Source organism: Panthera pardus, unplaced genomic scaffold (assembly GCF_024362965.1).
Source record: "Panthera pardus isolate Hobbes unplaced genomic scaffold, ASM2436296v1 HiC_scaffold_7, whole genome shotgun sequence".
Taxonomy (NCBI): Eukaryota; Metazoa; Chordata; class Mammalia; order Carnivora; family Felidae; genus Panthera; species Panthera pardus.
Genome location: NW_026527002.1, coordinates 64,235,245 through 64,259,008, shown reverse-complemented (window position 1 = coordinate 64,259,008; position 23,764 = coordinate 64,235,245). Strand labels below are relative to the sequence as shown.

The window sequence follows — 23,764 nt, the reverse complement described above, 5'->3', positions numbered from 1 at the left end:
AATCCAATTTTTGGCCCTACTATGTACAACCAGAAAAATAAAGTCACAATGGTCAACCACATAGCCTTTCAGGGATTCCATGTATTAATTCAATCTGTACTGGGTTACAGGGAAAGGATAACTAACCACACACACACACACACACACACACACACACACACACACACACGTACACACTTCAAGAAACCAAAATACCTAATGATTATTGAACAAAGAAATAGCACTATATGTATTGTAGCATTTGTCTGAATGAGGTTGATCAAATACGAGCAACTACTATTTTTTCATGCATTTTGTTAGACATTAAGACAAAAAGATGAAGAGAGATACAGCACATTTTATCACAAGAGAATTAATGCCTTTTATCATAAGAGAATTGTAACAAATAGGTTCTTATATGTACAACTGCCGATGTCTTACAAAGGAGAAATGAGAAGCTGGGATTCAGAATGGTAAGAGAAGGTCTAAAAGTAAATCTGCCCCCTTATCCTTATTATATTATCCCTAATATGTCTGATTCAGCACTTCTTCAGACTAGATTCTCCTTAGAGATATGAGACATTGCCCCTTTGTCAAGAGATCCACTTTCTACACTTTTCTTCAGTCTTTTACTTGTTTTACTGGCCACAAGTAATGGGAACAAAACGTCTGTTCTTTGCTAAGTGTTTACTGGAGGCCAGGGACTGTGCCAAGCATTTTACAGAAGTGAATTCCTCTAGTTTTCACCACTGTGAGGTTTATATTTTCCATATTTTATAGAGTAAGAAAACTCAGAGGTTCAAAGTTATTCATAGCCTGGGAAGGATCTTACCATTATCACACGGCAGAGATGGTCCTCAGACCCACGTGTGGTGAACTGCAAAGCCTATGATGTGCTTAAGTAGGTTGTTAGTCTACTGCCTCAAGACAGAACATTTTGGAATATAGACTATTACAATTTTACTTTAGGGCTCACTTCTCTACATCATGACATCTTGGCCTTTCCCCCGCCCCCATACCCTGCCTTATGACCAGGCCTATAGATTAGGATTAGTTTGCAAGGGTATTTAACTAAGGAGTTAATGAACTCAATATTTTCCACTGCTCTTTGCTTTTAGAGCATCTAATGTCAAAAATGCTGTTATAGGCTCAGAAAGGTAAAATAAAACTGAACATATTTAGAAGTTGGTAAATTACAGGTCCTTTGTTAAGGAATGATTTGATTTGCCTGTTTCCACAAAAGAAAGTCTAAAGACACGCAATGCCTAGACTGGTTTTGATGTGTATTAGATGGATTTCTCCTGAGAAGTCTAGATAATCTCTGATATTTATATAGTGGCAATCATATCCCTGGCACTTAGCAATGGCCAGAGAGAGATTAGATAAAAGACCCTTAAGAGATTAGTGTAATATAACCCAGACTTTGATGCATCTGTTCTCTGTTGGCCTTCGAAGTCAGGCCCCACATTCCATTTTTCACAGTAAATCCAAGGTATAATTTTAGGATCCTTTACTATGATTATTTTTTCTAATCAGTCGTTTTTAATACTATTTATTGTCTTGGTGCTTGGATCTTCCTTGACATAAAATTTTTAAATATTTAATTCTACTTAATAATTCAGTATCATAATATGAAGTCTCTTTAATTATGTACCAAACTATGATCAATATTGAAATGGACCTCTGTCTTAGTCGCTTACTTAAAGAAAAAAAAAGATTAATTAATTTCATCTTCTTATCCTTAGACTCTATTCACATTTTTCCAGAACACTCCATTTCTCTTCAACCCACTTCGTTTCTCTTCAATCCACAGTAATTGGGGTAAAAGAGATGCTTGGTTATTGGCTAAAAGTGTTGGGATAAAAAAGCAAGCTTTCTACAACCCTTTGATTATTTTTTCAGACTGCCAAATGTTCCTTTTTAAAGACTGTTACATTTCTTAAAAGCCCCAGAGTGATTGCTTATCCTAATCCTAATGTATATCTAAGCATATTGGCCTCTTGGCCCAGTTTCTGAGTTTGAAATTGAATGCATATTGAACCTCACCAGGTCCCTTGCTCTCCTACTCCTTCAGAACAGACACACACGTGCATTAACACACATGCACGCAAGGTTTTTGTTTTTGTTTTTTTGTCAGTGTATGTTCCTTAAGGCTCAAAGCATCCCATTAAAATACCAACACACTTTCTTAACCACTACCACCCTTCCTGGTATCAAAAGGAATATACTCCTTCCAAAGGCTTTTCTCATATTATATATTATTGTATTCTAGTATATGTATATACATATATATACCAGTTTACAACAAGTTTCTCCTACACAATATTTTTTAGTTTTATGCCCAGTTCATTATAATCTCAATCCATGTCTCATTTCCTATCTGAAGCAATGTCTTTATAATTTTTTTAAGTTTATTTATTTATTTTGAGGGAGAGAGAGAGAGCAAGCAGGGGAGGAACACAGAGAGAGGGAGAGAATGAATCCCAAGCAGGCTCTTCGCTGATGTGGGGCTCGATCCCACCAACTGTGAGATCATGACCTGAGCAGAAATCAAGAGTCAGATGCTTAACTGACTGAGCTAACCAGACACCCCTGAAACAATGTCTTTGATTAAATATTCGACATGAGTTTTGGCATCTAATAATATTATAATCATAACTCTCAAATGGCTTATTTTTTGACATGGCCCACACTTCTTTATTTTCATTGTAACTATTACTAACTAACATCAGTGCCAAAAAGTAAAGTTACTAAGAGGAACATGAAATAACTAATAGGAGATTATTCTGAAAATTCTTTCTCTTTTTTCTCTTTTGACAGAGAAAGAAGGCAAAAAGCCAAACTGCCTCCTCTGAGGTTTGAACTCAGGACCTTCAGATTATGAAACTGACAGGCTGCCTACTGCACTAAGGAGGCTAGCTAGAAGCTACTTTATCTGTGTACATCTCTCTGCTGACACACAAACGACAACATCAGCATTTTCCTTTGAAGACTGAAACTGGTAGAACACTGGAATCATCAAGTGTTATGGTCTTCAAAGTACATTTCAACGATGGCTCAAATTGTCTTTCAAAATCAAAGTTTCTTTGATTATGTACATGGAATTTTCTTGTATAGAGATGCAATACACCAAGGGAAAGTCAACCAGTGTTTTTATATGACCTTTCTCTATATTAAGCTTCCTATCCTTAAAGATCCAGGAAAGGACTGAGACCATAGTGAGAAAATTTTGGGGAAAGGATGGGTGCAAAATGTAGTTTATTGTCCTGACATTTATCATTATTTAATTATACAGAATATAGCTTCATTTTCTTCTTTATCCAGAGACAAATGATAGCATTCTCTTGAAGACTAGTAGTTAACCTGCTAACATGGTCTTAGTTGAACAACTATGCCTTGCCAACTAGGTTGCATAAGGTAATTTCTGTAGACTTCTAAAGCTACCAGTAGTTTGAGATGATTTTTTCCTGTACATTTTCCCTTCTTTCCTTACTGACTAGTTAGGATGAGAAGGGAGACTAAGGTGTTTCCAGTACTAGCAGGTGGAAGAATCACTAGGTGCAAATCAAGGAAGTTGGAACAAAGAAATTCAGGCTGGCTGACCTGGGTCGAATGAGTTTCTCTTCAACTTCTCTGTAGGGCCATATGTACATTAGATGGAAGCTCTATGTGAAGTTAACTTCATGGACAAAGGACATTGATTTAAAGGAGACCCTATATTAGTTATTTAGTTTGCATACCTACACATCTTCAGGATTCCTCTTTTACTTTACAAAATAGAGCATTAACTGTTAGCCTTTTGACCAACAGCTGCCTGAATCTTAAAGTTATTGGTTTCATATTGCCCAGTGGCAAATACTCAGCATTGTCTTTTTAAGAGTTCTGAATATCAAGTTAATTTGGCAATACGTTGTCCTATCAAAGCCTATGTGGTCCAGAGAGTAGGTAAGACTTAATTATTTTGTTTGCTAGAGAAGAAAAAAGTACATGACCATATAATTTTATAGAACTTGCATCTGCTCTAGAACGCCAAAGACAAAACACCAGAAATGGATCACAGAGAGGAAAAAGAGGTTCAGTAGAGGAACATGATTGAGGATGGACACTCTACTAGGCAGAAGAGCAAAACTATGTTCAGGTAGTTCTTATTCTGGATAATAACTTCTTTAGTAAACTGTGTGTTTCAGATAGTAATCACAGCTATGACACCATCAAGAATTTCTGGGTTTTTTGGCGGACCCTGGACAAGTTGATTGGTCAGGTTGATCGGTCAAGTTGCTCAGGTTTTGTCTACTGAACTAGAGTGTAAGCTCCTGTAGGTCAGGAATTATAGCAATTTTTTTTCTGTGCGATTCTTTTAGAAGCTACTTAAAAGATGCTATCTGCCTCACAGACATGTAAAATGTCCCTGCCCTCACTCAAGTCCCTAGACACGCTCTGATTAGGGGCAGAGGGCAAATTGGACATCAAAGAGTTGCCAAAGGCTTTTCTGCCTTGGAAGGCTGAAGAGCTCTTGATTCTTTGATCTCTGCTTCCATCCCCTCCCCCACTCTGCCCCCACATGTACCTCAGGGTCGGTCTTCCTTGGCCCCACCCTGTGTGTCTGCTGTCCTCAGCGTCTCTCACAGAAGACCCCTGACATCCTGGTCTATATTAAGGAATAAAACTCAACAAGAGTGCAAACAATCAACCTTCTAATCCAGACAAGCTGCTATCTTAGCCTTTGGCTCCCTTATCTGAATAGAAAAAACACGTGGTGAACTGTCTCAAATCTCAGAAAAAAAAATCAAGAGCATTTTTTCCCCTCTTCATTTAATATATAGCTCAGATTCTATTGCTGGTATTATCTTTGGCTCACCTGCCAAACAACCAAGAGGGAAAAGTTCTGGGGAACTACATCTGAAGTTTATATGCCTCCAAATACGTGATTCTTGAAAATCAAATTTTAAACATTAAAATGTAAGTCTATTGTCAATGACTCTGTCCTGTAAGTGCAGCATTTCATTAACTGCAATGTAGAAGCAAATGATGGTTTCTTTTGAGATCAAACTGATAAGGTTGTAGTCAAAAAGTATCTAAATGTCAGAATCTTTAACACCCTCAAACATGCAATAAGAACAGTTGGAAATAAACATCCCTTCCAACAAGAAAAGTTTGGTTCAATATGAAATACCTGTCTTGACTGTATGAGATGTTTTAGAATCTACGTTAATGAAAGAGAATAGAGAGCTTTGATGTTTTAGATTTTGAAAGCCCAGAGGAAGAGAACTAACCCTCATGACTTTCTGGGGACCCTACTCTGTATGGGAAGGTCATTCAGGTCCTGGATTCAGCAGATGGTGTCTATACTGGGTTGATCCCTTAAGTCTAGGCTGGCATATCACATCACTCAAGTCTATTCTGCTAAATACTAGTTGAATAACCTGATCATCAATACACTTCCCTAAAGACTGGTCATTGATTAGCTTAATTTTCATTCTACTGATATGCACTTCTATGTACCAAGTTTTATGATTTTTGTACTGGTAGGTGTAAGGAATACTAGAGAAAAATTGAAAAATTTATTACCAAATTATACTTACAACCAAAGTTGTATCCTATGGTTTCTTTCTATTATTCTATGAGAATTAAAAGATTTGTAGAAGGCTCAGGGTGTTATATGTAAGTGATGACTCACTAAATTCTACTCCTGAAAATATTAATATATTATATGTTAACTAACTTGGATTAAAAAAGAAGATTCATAGAAGGCTTATCATGTAAGACAATCCGTTCTTCCTCCTAAGGAGAAATTGAAAAGTCTTCACTGGAGTTTTAAAAACCCACGCCTAATTTCTAGGCAAGGAGATGTTTTAAATCAGATAAAATCACACAGTATATTCATCTCTAAATGACTGTAAAACTCTTTCCTTTGTCCCTTCATAATTATTCTGGCCCCATTCAGTCATTAGATGTAGATGTTCCCCAAAGTTCTACATTTGGTCTTCAGATAGAGATATTCTTTTTTCTCGTCCACTCACACCCCATCTATTATTGCCTCAACGCAAACAGCTTCTGGTATCTCTCATTCTCAGATCTCTATGTCTAGCTGTCGAGCTCTCTTACCTCATCAGTTTGTCCCTCAAATAGCACCTCCACCCAGTGCCTACCCTTACTACCCTGTTTAAAATGGCAACTATTTCCTGCCACTGCACAAATCCCATTACCATGCTCAATTTTTCTGTAACGTTGAAATATAACAAGGATTTATGTCTTAAGAAACATTCCTGGCACACAGAAGCCCCTCAAAAATATTCTTTGAATACAGGAACAAAGCAACTCCAACACCTGAATCAACTATTTTTAAGTGTCTTACTTTCTCATTAGGCTCAAAGTTTGGGTTCCATATCTGATTTCTTTTTCCTTTTTCCCCATTAGCTCTTGTGAGTCAACAGGTGTTGACCATGCTTCATTAATGATGACTCTCATCCTTCTTGTGAATTTTATTCCCACTGCCAGAAGCCTAGGTGAAATTCCCAGTTTTTCTTTCCTGTTTGAACACAACAGACCTGTAAATGGTTTCCTTTCTCTTTTATAACTCATTTTATACATTGCTGCCTTCCTAAAACATAGCCTTGACTATGTGGTAGCAGTTCATAGATTCCTTCAGCAAATATTGAGCAAGAGCAAATATCTTCTAGGCAAGGACTAAAAAGACAAAATGTCTCTTTATTTGTAGAGTTTATTTTCCCAGCTCATTACCCTTCAGTAACTCCTAATTGTCTACAAAGTAAAGTCTGGCTATTATGTTGACATGAAGACTCTCCACATCTGATCTCATCAAGCATTGCCATTATAACCCTCTATGCATTCATGTGCCAGTCAAATCGCACCATACATGATCAATCTTGTTCCATATCTCTGAGTTCCCTGTTAATCCATGTGTAATAAGTTCCAATCCCTCTTTCCTACAAGAATCCTACACAGATCTGATTCTGCCATCTCCATGAAGTCTTCTCTAATTAATTTGGAAATTATTTTTTTTCTTCTGGTCTATTTTTGCCTCTTTTAAGACACATATTATATACTACTTTGTATGCTATTTATTAGTCTAGGTGTCTTACCTACCACAGTAGAATAGAATGTCCTTTAGGCCAGAAACCCTGCCTCAAACTTCTTGAACTTCCCACAGCACCTGGTGTAATGCCTTGTACTTAAGCACTTAATATGTTCATTGAATAGAAAAAACAAGATATCTTTTATTTCTTCCACTCTAGATTATACTCAATTTAAACAATATTGGTGATAACTATTCACTTTCAAGTAAATATCACGATATCCCTATCCAGATATCCTGACAAATTCTATTAGGTGGTTCAGAATCCAAGTTTGTAAGTCAAAACATTTCAGCTTTATTCTGGCTTTATTACTTATTGCGTACTTTAAACAGTTATTTTTATCTCTATGTGTCCCATTTTCCTCATTAGTAAAGATGGGCAAACCTTTAATACCCAACTCCTGGACTTATTTAATACTTAACTGAGATCATGAATATATGACAATTAGCATGACATCTGACACTTATTTTATGATAGCTATTATTATTATTAATACTGTACAAAGTGTCCAGGTCATCTCTTTACTCCTCACCCCCCTCCTTCCTTCGTTGTTCTTCCTCCTGATTCCATGATTGTGTGAGGGTATGCCACATATTCCATTCTCTCCAGATACAGTCTGTTTATGAGTTGTTTATTTTGGCAAATTTATTTTGTCTACTCAAATTCACTACATGATATTTGAGAGTAAGGCAATACATACATTTATATGTGAACGTGTATAATATGAATATAATTTATATTACATATGCTACATGTTATATAAATGTTTTTTGAAATAATATATATCTTAAATTCTCCATGATATCTAGCACAATGCTATATAGTCATAGTAGGAAGTATGCATGAAACTTAACAGTATGGGATGGTAGTTACAAAGAACTGGGTTTAAATACTGTCTGTCATTTTTTTAAAATAAGTAATTTTGGGCAAGCTAGGTAATTTTTTTTGACACTCACACTTTTTTTCATATGGACAATGGAGTAATAAAGCTTAAATTGCTAGATAGAGGCTATGATTAAAGTGCAAGATACGTATAAGCATTTAACACAAAGTCTGAATCCCAGTAGACACTTCACAAATAGAAGTTGTGATCATCACTGTTATTACTATTACCAGTTAATTAATTCCTAGATACACTGGCATGAAGCAGGGGTTAATCCATGAAACCGCAAGTCCCATTTTCAGTAAACCCAACTGAACTTGTTGTGTGCTATATATAAAATTTCCTTAGATACATATTTACTTATTTCTTTCTCTTAATTTTTTCAGTATGTCCATGAGGTTTTCTATTTGCTTTGTAATGAGAATAAAAGCAAAAATTGAAAAAAGAAGAAACTTGTTATCTTGTGCCTGGCTTTAATTTAAAGATCATTTTGTCAAAGTTAAGTGTTCAGAAGGACAAAGCAATTTTTTCCCCATCAATAGAGTGCAGTAAATCTGTACTGAAAAGTGAAACCTTTTAAATGAGCATTTCTCAAAGCTCCCTAAAGTTCATTATTGTTTAAGAATCTTTTTACTATGTTGACTAAGAACCTTTAAGACAGGACTTAGAGACTCTTTAATGCCCAGATCTTATTATGTGAAACAACAGTAACATCTTAGCCTCTAAAATGCCACATAGGTGGTTTTTCACTGTTGAATTGAATGAATGAATGATGTCTCCTCGCCTTGTAAATGTCTGAAGCAGACCAATCAGGATATAGAAGAAAACTGATGTCTTCAATCGTCAAGGGTTGGTTCATCTGTAATGCAGTGATGAATTTGCTCTGTTCAAGAATTCTGAATTTTGCCTTACATCCCCGGCTGCTTCATCACAGAGGGGACAAGAAACACTTTGCAAGCCTGAAAAACTGGTGAGAGACCAGTTCAGGTAGCCCCCAGTAAAGCCCTTGTGATTCTCAACTTTTAGACAGTAAGACATAGAAAGTGTCCGCTAAACAGAGACAGAGCTTCACATATCTCTTGGTTGGCAAGTGTAAAAGTATCCTGGATTGAGATATATTCTAAATTATGTCATATTTCCTTTCATGTTATTCTATTGGTCACAAACTTTGAAAGTGCTCCTGAGTGCTAATTTCCTAACTCTTCTATAACTCATTAAAAAGTGGTTTGGATCCTTTTACATATCAGATAACTAGGTAGAATGTTACCATAATACCTCTACAATTACACTTGTATCATGAAAATATTGCTGATTCTGATCAGTTAAGAAGAGCTTGGATTGAAATCCAACTCCACATTCTACTAAGTACATTATCATGATCAATGGATTTGCCCTATGTGGGTTCTATTTTCCTTTTTTCTTGGTGAGCCACCAGATCCATAACATTACAAGGCAGCATTAGATTGAGAGAGGTCAAAAAAGACAATAGAACCAAGATGGAGTTGCTTATAGTAAATCCTATGTAACTAAACTGAGACTTGATTATAGTTTCTGCTTTCCCATAAATGGAACCTTAAACCAGTCAGTGAGGAATCACCTGATCAGCACTATTAAGCAATCTCTCTAACAGACTCTGCATCCCCTAAAGGAAGGTAACTCCAATAACCCACTTTTTTTGCCTTGTATAATTTCCTTGTTATCACTCCCTTCTGCCTATAAAAGTCTCATTTTGTGTAGTTCCTTGGAGGTTCTTTCTATCTGCTAGATTGGATAATGCTCAGTTTGCATCAATTTTTGCCCAACTAAACTCAAAATTTTCAATATGTCTCACTTTATCTTTTAACAGTGATAAATAAGAAACATAAGAAATATTAAGAGTTTAGGTGAAAGAAGGAATCCTGTTAGCTGGTGCACTCTGGGGATGTTTCAAAAAAAGGGAGTAATTTGAGTTGGGCTTGATGAGATGTATATAAATATATTTTGATCACTGGAAAGGAAAAGACAGGACTTCCTTTTCAGAAGTAATAGTGTTGCTCGGTTGACATTAATTCAGTCTGGCTATTCAGTCTGGCTAAAGACATGAATTAGTAAGAGATTGGAAAGGCACTTGAACCTTTGAATAATAGGCCAAAAGTAGTAGAGTTTTATTCATGAAGAATATAAATTTTGAACTCACATATATCTCAGTTTGGGTCCTGGCTTTGCCAATTTCCAGGGACTGGAATCTGTACAATTCATTTGGTCACTATGAACCTCAGTTTCCCAAACTGTAGAATAAAGATAATAATAACTTCCAAGAATGCTGATGGAATTGGAAAATATAAAAACATAATATTTTAGCACATTATGTGCTAGATATACTGGTTATTTGATATGGGCCCTCCACTATACCACCCTCCATATCCATTATCAGCCTTTCTCTGCCTTGCTCTGTGACCACGAAAGCTGGCTTCTGTGGACTGCATCACCTGTGGTCCCACACCCTCTGACTCCAGGTTGGGCTTGGCCAATGGAAGGCACTGGTAGGAGATTTGAAAATGGGAAGAGGTACAAGCCATGGAATGCTTTTCCCCACTTCCTGCCTGCTCAGGCAGTGACTGTGTCCTTTCATGACAACAGCTCTTATAAGGTCAGAAGCTTTTCCATGACTCCAGATATCACCAGGCTTTCATAACATAATTTCTTTCCCTGCTCAGGCAGCTTCTTTTGATGTCAGTCCCAGTTGCCCCAACATTCCTCATTGTTTCCCTAATGTTGTCCAGACTTTAAAAGAAGTCATCTCATTACAGCCCCTTATTCTGTTTCTTACTGGGACTCTGAAATACACTGGCTATATCTTAATTCCATTCTTATTATTTTATAGAAATGAAAGCCACTAGACCATGGACACAGCATGCTAGGAGCCATGCTTTAGGATGTTTAAAGCTGGTATATAGGATGGACTCTGAGGAGAGAAGAAGAGGGAGGCCAAAAGTAATTTTAACATAAAAAAAAAACAGAATTCCAGCTGATCATTTTTAAAGGTCAGAGAAAGGGTGGTGACATATTGTGACTTATAAGAAGTATGTATATATGGTCATTCAGATGGCCGAATTATATATATATTTTATGTTTTTTAATGTTTATTTTTGAGAGAAAGAGAGAGAGACAATGGGTGGAGGAGGGGCAGAGAGAGGGAGACACAAATCTGAAGCAGGCTCCAAGCTTTTAGTTGTCAGCACAGAGCCTGCCTGACACGGGGCTCAAACTCACGAACTGTGAGATCATGACCTGAGCCGAAGTCGGATGCCCAAGCGAGTGAGTCACCCAAATGCCCCCCAAATTATATTTCTCACATATATTTGGTCTCCATCCACAATTCCTGGCTCACAGCTCCCCAAACCTTTGGAATTTCCTGAGCCATAATAGCAATGGGAGCATCTTTTTTTATACTACTTGGTCTCTTTTGTTCTCAGTTCCTGAGAACACTTCAGGGCCATGAAAGTGAAATTGGTGTTTTGTTATTCAAAACAAACCCTCCCCACCATAATTGGGCTTATGTTATTTTGGAAAGCACCTAACTGAAAGGGACTGGTTGCCAGGGGAACCAACCAGGAATACAGGGTTGAAATTTTCAGTCCCACCTCCTGATTTCTGGAAATGGGAGAAGGGCTAGAGGTTGAATCAATCACCAACAGCCAATGAGTTAATCCATCATGGCTGTGTACTAAAACCTCCATAAAAAAACAAAAAGGAAGGGGTTTAAAGAGCCTCAATGTTCAGGAATCAGAATGCTTCCACATGCTGCCATGCTGGGTCCCAAGCTCCACAAGTACAGGAGCTCCTTTGTTCTGGACCTTGTACTCTGTATCTCTTCATGTATCTGTTGACTCACATCCATTATATCCATTGTAATAAACCAAAAATCTAGTGAGTATATGAGTTTCTTGAGTAATGTGAATCATTCTAAGAAATTCATCAAATCCAAGGGGGGGTTATTGGAACTTCCAATTTGTGGACGATCTGTCAGAACCATGGGTAACAACCTGAGATTGTGACTGGAGTTCAAGGTGGACAGAAGTTGGAGGACAGAGCCCTTTACCAGTGAGATCTAACGCTATGCTCAAGTAGATAGTGTCAGAACTTAGCTGAATTGAGTTGAATCCTTGAACACCTCACTGGAGACTGAGAATTGCTTGTTGGTGTGCAGAAACCTACACCACACACACACACACACACACACACACACACACACACACACACACAGAAGTTGGGATTGGGTACAATAACCTAAAACAGGTGGTGACCACAAAAATGCAGAATAAGTGATGAGTGGTCATCATTGCCAAATATGGTGAACAGAGAAGGGAAAGAACAATGAATTCAAAGATAACTTGTAGGTATATTAGCTCTTTTACCAAATATTTGATTTTTACCTAAATATTTACCAACTAAATCAAACCTAAAGAGTTAACTACTCATCAGAATTTTAATTTGTGCCAGCATTTAGAAGATCACAGTCTTCACTGAGTAGATCCAAGGGAGAAAGAAGGAAACCAAAAAAGTAAGGACAGTCTGGTAAACTTGGAGAATATCTAGCAATTACAAGGCTGATAATAATCCAAGGTATAATCCCAACTCCTGGTATCCAAACACCTATTAAATTCTCATTGTTATATTAGCAATTTTATGAAGTATGTTGTGTATTTGTATATGCATTTAAGCCTTCAAAATGACGCTAGGATTTACAATTCTTTTTGCCATTGTTAAAGTGAAGAAACAAAGGATAATGAAAGTTAAGGTGTGTGTATGTCTTACTATTATTTACTATCATAGCCCCGGTCACTTTTTTTAACTTACAAATTTTATTCTGTGCTAGGCATTGACTTTGGCACTGGTTTGATTCTTATCACACAGTCCAGAAATGGTATATCTGAGAACTAGAAATATGCTTATGATCATAAATCCCATATTCTCACATGTTTGAAGTGTTTTCAGTCTGATGCCTTCCATTCGTACTCCTTAAACTAGTACAAACTTCATGCCAGTATGTTGAACTGTGGACTTTTTGTTGACCAAAGAGGTCTCGACATTATTTAATATTTGGTAATGGTTATTATGGTCTCCTCCACCACCCCAGACATCCTGCCACTCTAAATATATGATTGTCACTAATCACAAACTTCAGAGGTTTCTATTGCTTTCCCCAGCAGCTTGCTACCATTTAGTCCTCACCTGGAGGCCCAAGCCTATCTGTTTTTGAAACTGTTCCAAGAGAAGAAAAGAAAAAGAAAAAAGCAAGGGGCATCTGGGGTCTTTCCCCTTCTGACTATTTGCTGCTTAGGATTGACACTCCCAGATTTCATATCCAATGATGAAGTAATCAGAGATGGCTGGGGACACTGAATAGGAGTTCTGGGACCAGGCCATGCCTGCTGCCTCAAATTCAACTACCAATTTTTTTTTCTCTTCTATGGCATTCAGAGTCTGGATCTTCCTCCAAAGGCATTATTATAGGGGTGCCTGGGTGGCTCACTCAGTTAAGCGTCCGACTCTTGATCTCAGTTCAGGTCTTGATCTCAGGGTCATGAGTTCAAGCCTTGAGTTGGGCTCCACGCTGAGCGTGGAGCCTACTTAAAAACAAAACAAAACAAAACAAAACTTCAAAGGCATTATTATAGGAATACATGGTAGTACAGTCAGGCTTTCTTGTATAATTACAATCACATATTTCTAATAGACATATAGAGGAGGGGAAGTACTTGCATTGCTGGTAAGTCTGGGTAAGACTGGGAGAACAGGGGAAATGAGGCTTTAAGGAAAGATGAACGAATAGAAAATAAAATGCTGGGTAGCTGTGTCGTGTCAACGTCATTTCTTTCAAACAAGAGAAGACATTTAAAGCACGGCGCCTGGAGAATAGTAAGTACATGGTAAGAGTCATCTATAAATTCTCTCCAACTGATAGCTATTTCTACAAATGTGAACCCATTTTTGTTAGCGTCAACATAGCACAACATTAAATAAAATATAAAACATTGGAAAAGAAATACCATTCATAATCACACCACTTGGCAATTTAAAAATTATTTCTGATTTGTTCTGATTTGTTCACAAATCATTTTTTTCAAAAAATATGCATTCACTTTTGCATAATCTAAAAAATGTACATGTGTAACGTTCCCATCCTCTTAAATGCCTATTTTAAGCCACAAATATTGACTGTGGTGGGACAGGTGACTGGGTCAGTTAATAACATACCTTAGAGTCCAAAATACACCCTAAAGGACCACAGAAGGGCATGCACTGGGCAGAGAATTTGACGGACCTGTTTATTTGTTTAACTTTACCATAAGAACATCAGGTTATAGACATGTGTCTAAGACTAAGAATATCTTCCCACATTCTAAAACTATCCCTGACAATGAGTCCTCCTCTCGTACTCAGAGTCAAAATAGGAGTAAAGAATCCTTTCACCTGAGTTGAATCTTGATCCTAGGTGAAACTGTAAAGAACAGGCAAGCAAGGAATAGCTATAAAAATAGGGTCACAACCTTGACTCAGAACCTTATTTTAGACAAAATCTTAACATATTTTTTTTTTTCAACAAACGTGCTTAGCAACACACATGTAAAAGTATGTAAATTAAATTTAAGAATAAGGTTAAGAATAAGATGAATTTACCTTTAATTACTAGATGACTGGAGTCTTCGGCTCTTTGTATATCACTTAAAAATAGGAATTGGCATGTTGCCAATATGATGCCATATAGCATAATGGCCAACTTCATTCTAATATATGCTCTGCCTCTTGTATGCTATGTGACTTTAGGCAAGTTGCTTAATCTCATTCTGCTTAGGTTTGTTGATCTGTAAAATGGGATAATAATATTACCTAGCTCATAGGAAGGTGTGGATTAACTAAAGTAACACATGCATTATAAATGTATTATATGCATATAAAGAGAGAATATATAGGTGTGTATACACATATATGTATGTAAAACTTTAAAAGTGTGTGGCACAAGATCAGCACTATATAAATATCAGGATGTATTTTATTGCCATTTTTATAATTATTGTTCCCTTCACTTAGCAATGCCCTTTCATTCATCCTTATATCCTGTGAACTATAAAATAAAAGAAAGTGTCAGTACCATCCAGGAGTTCCCCAGTTATTTTCAGCATCAATCCCCATTTTTACATTGGGTCATTGACCCCTTTACAAGCCTTTCCCCCCCATATCCCAGCTTCAGGGTGACGGTCCCATTGGCTACCAATAGCTGTTTTTTTTCCTGGCTAGCAGAAAGCCACTACTGATCACATAGCTATTCTCTCTCATACTCAGAGACAGTACCTCTCCCCGCCCAAGAGCTGAACAAATCATGATCATTGTAATTCAATCATGGCTCATTCAGTTGATTAGATTTGTAATTAGTTTGGTGAATGCCATGTGGCCCAACTCTGGCCAATAAAAACTAAGAGGAAGCTTGATGGCAAGGGGAAGGGGTGAGGGTGAAGGGTGTTAGAATGTGGGGAGGAGAGGATTTAAAGATTTTCCTCCATAACAAAAAGGATGTGTGGGAGACAATGTCTCTCTTCTACACTGTCTTCTGCTGTGAGGCCTAGAACTTATACAATGTAGAAGTTTTCTTTTTTTCAAGTTTGTCTCCTCTGTTCTACTATAAGTTCTTCGAAACGAGGAAGAGTCACATAATTATCTCGATAACACCACCCAACCTTCCTCCACCACACTCCTAAATCTAATGGTCGATGCACAAATCACCCAAACCTACTTCTTTGAAGCATTCACTGATCCCCAATACCATTAATTACTTCTTCCTCCATGTTCCTTATATATTCTGTTCAACTTGAGCAATAGAACACCAGAGCAGATCAGGTGCTGGCTCTAGAATCAAACTGCATGGGTTTAAATATGTACTCAGCCAATTTTCTCTTCCCCTTATACCTTGGTTTCCTAATCTGCAAAATGGGGATATATATAGTGACTATCTTTTAGGACTCACGTGAGAATTAAATGAGTCCATGATTGTAAAACATTTTGAATAGTACTTGAAATATAACTAAATTTGAGATATAACAATTTTATTATTATATTTATGTTATTTTAATGCAATGAGCTGTTTATACATCTGTTTTACCCACTGGATTGTGAGGGTAGCTTTAACTGGGATCCTATTTTCAATTTTTCCATTGGCTAGCAGATTGCTTAGCACATAGTAGTTGCTCTGTTAATGTTTCCTTAAGTGAAGAAGGAAGGCAGGAAGGCAGGAAGGCAGGAAGGAAGGAGAAAAGAAAGAAAGAAAGAAAGAAAGAAAGAAAGAAAGAAAGAAAGAAGGAAAGAGAGAGAATAAAGTATTCGGTACTTTGTGGGGTTTCCCCCCCTTGGGCTAGGGGAGAATTTACTAACCTATACAGTGAATCTAGTTACCTATTTCTACCCATTGTCCATAATTCAAAATCTGTCTTAAGCATCCCAAAGCCACCTACTAAGAAAGCTGAGCTATGAAGGCCTATCATTTCTACACTGTACAAATGATGCTTTCAGCTGGACAGTGCCATCATGACACAATGAACTCTATATTAGGGGTGTGCAAAGCCTGCAGACATAGAAAGCCAACTGAGGCCTCTGACAACATCTCTACTGTGTGGTCACACAGCCTGGCTGGAGCCCCAGAGGAACTGATTATATTGTAGAGACTGGTCTTCCACAGAGCATAGAACTCCCCCTGCCATGACAGGCTGCACAAAATGATCATATTCATGAGGTCCACACAATATTACTTGTTTGAATGTCTGAGAGCTCACCCCACACCTGGATGCTTAAACATTGGGTTTATGGCCTCTTAGATGCTTCATAATAGAAGTTTGAAGATCAGCCAGATTCCTCTCACAGGAAGTGGTCATTGGACAAGTTCCTCAAAACATCAAAACAATGAGAATAGATTAAACTTGGTAGATTACAGTAAGTGACCTTTCCTTTTGCTATTGTTGAAAATTATTTGGGAAGAGCTGAAATCAGATTCTGGAGTTGTAGCTTCATTCAGGGATGTGAACAAGCTCAGATGTGGTCTCTGACTTAAGTTAAAAACTTCATCCTTTGTTGTTCTGATACTGGTGGAAATGACAGATTCTTAATTGTGCGAAGTGTAATTTCTTTGCACAAATCAGAGAGAACAGTTGTATCCTCAAAGAGGCAACTCAGATTTTTGTAGCATATCTGTGGTCATATTATCCTACTTTGTTCTGTCCACATTCTTTCTGCAATCCTGGCCCTACCTAGCTAATTCCAACCTTCCCCAGTGACAATCAGCTTCCTCTTTGATATTCATAGGAGCCAAAGTCTCCTTTATCCTCTTTCATAGCTTCCTGTTCTATTCCTACAATATTCTCAACATAATCTGTAATTACAATTTGTAATCTGGATGTCTGAAGTCTGTCTCTCTCAGTAGTGCTCTGGGGACCCTCTCTACATAAAGATCCCGGGAAGACTTATTAAAATGCAGACTCCTGGGGGGCTCCAGGGTGGCCCAGTCAGTTAAGCATCTGACTCTTGATTTCAGCTCTGGTAGGTCATGATCTCACGGTTTGTGGGATTGAGCCCCATGTCGAGCTCTATGCTATTAGTTCGAGATTCAGTGCTAGGGATTCTCTCTCCCTCTCTCTCTCTTGCCCCTCCCCTGCTCACTCTCTCTCTCTCTCTCTCTAAAAATAAATAAACATTTAAAAAAATGCAGACCCCTGGGCCCCATCCCAGAATTTTACAGGAAGTTGTCTCCAGCTATTTTTTAGACACAAAAGTTTGAGAGCTATTTCACAAAAGTTTGTGCTTTCTGAGGGTAGAGGTCATGTCAATTGTCCTGAGTTCTGATAACTCCAGTATAGGACTTAACAATTAACAGACTCATAAGAAATCCTTTTTACATGAATGAAAATTAAAATCTGAGTATCAAAAGGACAGTGATTAGTTTATCCCATTGTTCTAAATGTCTTTTAGACAAAGGGTTTAACTATACTTCAATTCCACAATTATGTAAGCTTGAGAATAGAGTTGTGTTGGATAGACTTTATCATATGTAAAAAGGCCTTAAAATCTTCCAGGTGGGAACTCCTGCATTTCAGCCAAGAAGTTGGTACATTGGGGAAAAAATGGATTTTGCAACCCTCTAGACTTGACTGGCACTTACTAGCTATGCGGCTTTTGCCAATGCGTTTCAGTTTCTTCATCTGTAAAGCAATAGCTATGGTAAAATGTGATTGTGTGCACACAAATAAGAAGATATAAACATAGAAGTTGCACTACGTTTGGCCTTCATGGACTGTCAGTGAATGACGGCCCTTGTCTGCCTGATATCCAACAAATTGTTCAAGCAAATTGTTTTAAATACAACCAAGGAACACGTTGGCCAGCGGTGAGCACCCCCTGCCCTTTGCCATCATTCTAAGTAATGTTTAGGGAGCATAGCAGTTCTTAACTGGAATATTAAAGGATAATGAATACAGCCCTGAAGTTGAATTTGCAGAATTCTTGCAGAATTTCTTGATCATTACTACTTTGGGACAATGAGTGGCCTAGCACCATTCAATGTGTTGGAGATCTGACTTGGAAACAGGCAGGGCTGGGAAGATCCAATGACAGAGAGTTTCTCAGTGGAGATTATGACTTCTGGCTACATTGTGATGACGTATACTTGAACACAATAAGATAACTCATTAAAAAAAGGAACTAACAGGTATATTCAGGACTGTTGCAAACTAAAATTGTATCTGTATTTTCAAGGGGCCACAAATATAGATAATATCCAGCCACGGCAAAGGAATAGAAAAGAAAAAGTCTTTTCCTTCTCCCTCACTGAACTCTTTGCAGAAGGCATTCTAATTGTTGTAGCTCTTTTACTGGGGGGGAAAAAAAGATGAGACTTGAAAGGCTTAAGAAAGCTTTGGCAAGTCCATCTTTTCCAGCTGTGTTAACAAACTTCTGTAAAGCAGATGGGTGGCTGGCTAAAACACTCAGAACTGCAAACTCTCTTAATCGATTGACACTTCCCAGTGCTATGAAATCCTTAATAAAATTAACCCTCCCGTCACTGCTCCAGGAACGTCTGGGGTTTGTTATGTCTTTTTCAGTTTTGCTCCAACTATTAAAAGGAAATTCATTTTAATAGCCCTTACCCTTTCTCTGTGAATTTTTTTCTTTGTTCATGTGGATAGCAAAGTCAGTGGTAGAACTTATCTTAAACAACTGAGTCCTATCACATTGGAAACAGATGATTTCTTTAGCCTCATATACTCTGGATGTTAGATGACACCCAATTCACTATAGATACTTGCTAAATAACATAAAAGTATAATAGAGCAGGCAATTTCCTTTATTCTTCAGTCATATATAAATAATACAGAATGTTTATATGGGCTTCATAGTGGTCAAGGGACATCCACGCACAATAATGTCTTTCAATATGTGGGCGTTATATGACAATTTTCATGAATATTCCAGGGCAAATGCTGTCAGTGATAATTCAATACATAGGCTTCCTGGATTGTTTCATTTTGTGGCATTCCTTGTCTTTTGAGCCTAGACACATGGGAGGGTTGAAAGACAGAATGTGGACAACAGCTCCACATGTCGTTGTCAGTTCCTAATCGTGAGTCTAGCTGTTATAGTACATTCTGTGGGAGAGGATTTAGTGTGTATGAAGTTAAAATGAAACTTGGGTGATTAATAGGATGACAGCCAAATAGAGTGTCATGGTTTGTCCAGGAGTGTTCTGGTTTTAAATCTGAAAAATCCAGCATCCCAGGAACCTCTTTAGCCCCTCCAAAACTGGAATAGCTGGTCTCCAAAATCCACAGTAGGTAGCACTTTTATTGTATAAAACACCAAATAGAGGGGTACCTGAGTGGCTCAGTTAGTTAAGCATCCAACTCTTGATTTGGGCTCAGGTCATGATCTCATGGTCTGTGAGATCAAGCCCCACGTCGAGTTCCTCAGTAAAGCCTGCTTGAGATCCTCTCTCTCCCGCTCTCTCTGCTCCTCCCCTGCTCACCTGAGCTCTCTCTCTCGCTCTCTCTCTCTGTCTCTCTCTCAAAATAAATAAATAAACTTTAAAAATAGTTTTAAAACACAAAATAGAACAGGTCAGTTTAATGTGGTTATGAGTATCTGTCCCTAAACAGAGCATCAGAAAGTTAAATGTAGAAGGAATGCTCACATGAGTAACTATCAAATGCCTCTTGGTTTGAGTTCATAACTAGAAGGTAAAGTTCTCTTACTATTCTGCTGGAAAAGTCTTCAACATGCCTATTTTATTTTCCTGTTGATATTTTAATATATAAAATGAAAAACTGAGACACAGTTTTGTCAGGACATTAAAAAGTGACATCTCCAGTAAGTCCAGAGCTCTTTGCCAAGTTAAAAATAATCACTGAGGTTAATCGTTATCAACATGAATGCTGCATTGCCCTTGTTAAGCAAGATTCTACAGTGAAAGGAGATTTCACTGGACAGGTCACTTCCTATAACCTTATCTCCTATGCTTTTATCTAATATCAATAATAATACCTAGTACCTTTTTTCTAGTACAGTACCCACCCCACCCCCAACCCCCTTAACCATGGTTTCCCTTTCTGTGGCTTCAGTTATGTGCGGTCAACGGCAGTCCAGAAGCAGATGATCCTCCTTCTGAAGAATCAGCAGAAGGTCAATAGTAGCCTATGTCACATTGCCTGCAACATTCCCCTCACTTCATCTTACCACATAAGCATTTTATCATCTCACATTATCACAAAAAGAAGAGTACAGTAAGATATTTTGAGAGAGAAAGCATATTCATATAACTTGTATTTCAGTATATGGTTACAATTGTTCTTTTTTATTATTCATTGTTGTTAATCTCTTACAGTGCCTAATTTATAGATTTCACTTTATCATAGGTATGTATGAATGAAAAAAATAGTATATATATAATGATTGGTACTGTCTGTGGTTTCAGGCATCCCTTGGGGGTCTTGGAACATATCCTTTGCAGATGAAGTGTGGGAGGGAGGGTGGGGAACTATCGTACCTGGTTCTCTATGCTTAGTACCTTTACTTGGTATTAATGATAATAAAAGTAGTTATTCCCTATTAAAAACAAAGTGAATGATGTTCAGGACTTCTACAGAATAACATCAGAGCAAAAGACTTGACTTTGTATCCATGTAGCATATCTAAGCAGGCAAGGTTATTAATCCTATTTTGTAGGTAAGAAACTTCAGAGATGGTATTTGAACTCTGGTCCAGTTACACTCATACTAAAATCTGGTGTATATTTGTCCCCCAAAACCCTTTTATTTGAGACCTTCCTCTCCTCTCTCAGCTATATCTTTACCTATCAGACTTGATGAGAATTGCCAGGTGAGGAGGGGCCAACATTATTTTAGCTAGGAAACTTTAAATGGGTAAGAAATGGTCACACTATTTGAAGGACAGGAGTAAATGTTACAGTGAAACCCTTCAAAAGGGATTCCAATTTTCCTATGAGGTGTTGAAAGACTCTCCATACTGATGTGTATCAGTTTACTCATCCCCTAAATCTCCTTTGGTAACAGTGCAGGCTATTTTGTGGGTAATTTGCTCTATCAGCACAACACCCACAAACTTCCTCATAATTCATGAGTTCTCAATCCCAACTCTGCATTGGAATGATTTGTGAAATTTAAAAACAAAATTCAAACAAGTTCTTAGATTCCATCCCAGAACTACCAGTCTTATTGATTTTAGAGGCAGTTATAGTTTCAAAAGAATCATACGTAGTTCAGATGCATAATTAAAACTGAGGACTAATGTATGCTTCGTGCAACACATTATTTCTAGTTGGAATAAGAATCTTGAAGTCCATGCTATTTTCAGTTGATTAAGTTGAGATACTGATTAAAGGTCCTTTGGCCCAATTTGCCAGATGTTAAACATCAACAGATGACTTCATTTAGTCCCTATCATTCTCTTATTTCCATTTCTCTTCATTGTCCTAAAATGATGTTCTGTGATAATCAAAAGGTGTTAGCTCATTCTTGAAATAGGACTCAATAGCATTTTCTTTAGCAAAGAGTACAGGGAGATTTTTTTCAGTGAATGGAAGGGCAGTGGGAGGGAAGAAAATGCCAGAGGCAGTGATTCTGAGTCCTTGATCAGCTGTGAGGGTTGAAGCACAGCCAGGAATGAAAGTTTGCTAACATTGCAGGTTCTCCTGGAGGCCCTGAGTGGACAGGGAGGGATACCCCCCATTTAAATACGTATGCTGCCTTAAAATACAGTATTCAGAATCTCGGCAGAGAAAGCCCATGTTAGGATTTAAATTAAGAACAGGAGCTTTAACTTAACACTTGAGTAAAAGCAGAAATTCAGCTGAAGGGTCATCATGATCTAACTACGGGCTAGAGAAGTATCTTTTGATGCTATGTAGATATCAGGCATTAAATCAATCATAGCAGTGCACAGATCACCAACCCAAAGGCATCACTCTGATAAGATAATGTTAAAGAGAAATATAATGATATTAACACCAAATATTCCTCCAAGTCCTTACTGTGTCAGACCTTGTCTTCAATGTTTTACATGCATTATTTCAGTTTTTCGAATACCCATATGTGGAGATATTATCATTATTCTCATTGTACAGATGAGATTTCTGAGGTTCTGAAAGTTTGAGGCACTTATCTAAAATTTCACAGCAAGGAAGAGTCAGAGACAGGCTTCAAATACAAATCACTTAAAAATGTATCACTGTATTTCGTTTTGCTTGATTTCAGAAGACCATGTTTTATTAATCAGGGATATCAGGGAAAGAGCTCAAAAATGTACTACAATGCTAGAAAGAATTTTCAGCATAAAGGGACCCCTAGAACTCATCCAAGAAAGAACTAGTACTAAAGTATCAGAAAGATCTTTCACTGGCCATTCTGAAACACAGAGCCAGAAGAGAATGTTATACCTAGAGTCTTGTATGTTATTCAACTTTCAGTTAATTAGCTATTTATTTATTTTCTAAGTGGGTTTCAACAACAAGCAACCATCATCCTCAGAGCTGTTTTTTCCTCTCCAACCAATAGCCCCTCAATTTGAAAAGAAGTATATTTTCAAGTCAGATTTTTTTATGTCTGTGTGAGATTACTTAAATCAGCTCAATTCTCTAATAAACATAATTAATAGTATTGGGATGAGCTTCTAACAAATTCCAAACAATATACTCCTCTGCGCTATAACTCTTCTCTGACAGTTCACCAAGATGGTGCATTTAACAGTTCCATAAATTTATGTAATGGTAAACAAATGACTAATAAATGTCTGGATGTTCAGTGAAAACATTCAAAAATGAACATACTGCAGAGATAAATAAATGGCCATTAAAAGCTTACCAGGGACTGCCATACATGTTAACCCATAGACTAGGAAAACTTGGTGGTTTGGGAAAATGCACAAATGAACAAATTATTAATGGCTGTGTTTTTTAAAATGGATGTTTCCTCAGCAACATAAATAGGGCCTAAGTCCAAAGAGGAAGTCCCTCAGCTTCTGGCAATAGCTATCATAATCTTATAATAACTAAATACAGAGCCACAAAACTCCAGTGAATTTCAACAAGTGGTCTCTTCCGTCCCTTTAACCCTTCCGGATTATAGTTTCAAAAAATGTTCTTTATATCTCTAGGGAAGTCAATTCAAATCTGCCCTAATAACAAATGGAACAACCCTAGAAGTTGAAAAAACATTATAGACCGAATAATAAGATTCTCCTCCCCTTGCTATCATTTGATAAGCTATCTCAT

General features: G+C 37.5%; 1 long non-coding RNA gene and 1 other non-coding gene across 2 annotated transcripts in view; both read right to left on the bottom strand.

Moving 5' to 3' along the window:
• Positions 1-23,764, bottom strand: part of LOC109273211 (uncharacterized) — a 124,433-nt gene that overhangs the window by 64,192 nt on the left and 36,477 nt on the right. The gene's annotated exons all lie outside the window — the stretch shown is intronic.
• On the bottom strand, positions 2,823-2,895 carry TRNAM-CAU (transfer RNA methionine (anticodon CAU)). Its single transcript has one exon. It is a non-coding gene; the product is annotated as a tRNA-Met (tRNA).